Genomic DNA, 1,017 nt, shown 5'->3' with positions numbered 1-1,017 from the left:
TCACAGATCTCCTCAGTCACAGGAAGGGCGGGGCTCTCCAAGATCACAGGCACCACCTGTACGCAGGACAATTAAAACATCATCAGATAATCAAATAAAATACGTAACATCATTCAGACAATGGTATAGTGTAGCTTCTAGTCCAGGCTATTCAACTCTTACCCTACGAGGTGCAGGGCCTGCTGGTTTTCTGTTCTACCCGATAATTAATTGCACACGCCTGGTGCCCAGGTCTAAATAGCCCTGATCAGAGGGGGGGAAATTAAAAATACAGTGGAACTGGCTTCGAGGTCCAGTGTTGAGTTTGAAGGTTCTAGTCCAGGGGTACTCAGGTATATTTGAGAAGGTCCTTCACACGCATCTCCTAGGTGGCAAAGATCCAGAAGGATAATGTCCAGATGGATAATGGATAATGGATGATGTCCAGATGGATAATGTCCAGCAAAGGTCCGGATGGATATTGGCATTGTAACAAACCCCACCTCGCAACCCATGCGACCTCAAACTGTTCATACCCTCTTGTTGGCAGAGAGAAAATGTGCAGTTTCTACACATTTTGCATGGCAGAGACTTCTGTTTCTGTTTAAAGCGAATTTTCCTGCAATTCTATGCACCTTTTCCATGTCTTATGTGTGTTTATATGATACCAGGGGCCGAAGCCCGACCATGTAAAAAATGGTGTCCTTTTTTGGGACCTGCGCAATACCTGTCTGTATTGACCCCATTCTGGGTCTGGGTCCGGGTCCGTTCCGCAGTCCGCCAGTTTGAATATGTAGGTTCTAGTTTATTGTGTATCTATCTGGACGTACCATGTACTGTGATGTTGACAGCATTGCTGTGTTCTCCAGACCCAGACTCACACCAGTACACTCCACTGTCTGATGTTTTGGCTGTCTTGATGACGTAGTTGGATTGATTGAACCCCCAGTCGACACAGACTCTGACGGTTTCACAGTCGCTGTGTACTCTTCAGTCTCCATCCAGTAGAACTCACTGAACCTCACAGCTCAGAGAGAA

The sequence above is a fragment of the Salvelinus sp. IW2-2015 genome, unplaced genomic scaffold (assembly GCF_002910315.2).
Source record: "Salvelinus sp. IW2-2015 unplaced genomic scaffold, ASM291031v2 Un_scaffold1987, whole genome shotgun sequence".
NCBI lineage: Eukaryota > Metazoa > Chordata > Actinopteri > Salmoniformes > Salmonidae > Salvelinus > Salvelinus sp. IW2-2015.
Note: the sequence above shows the minus strand (reverse complement) of the source record.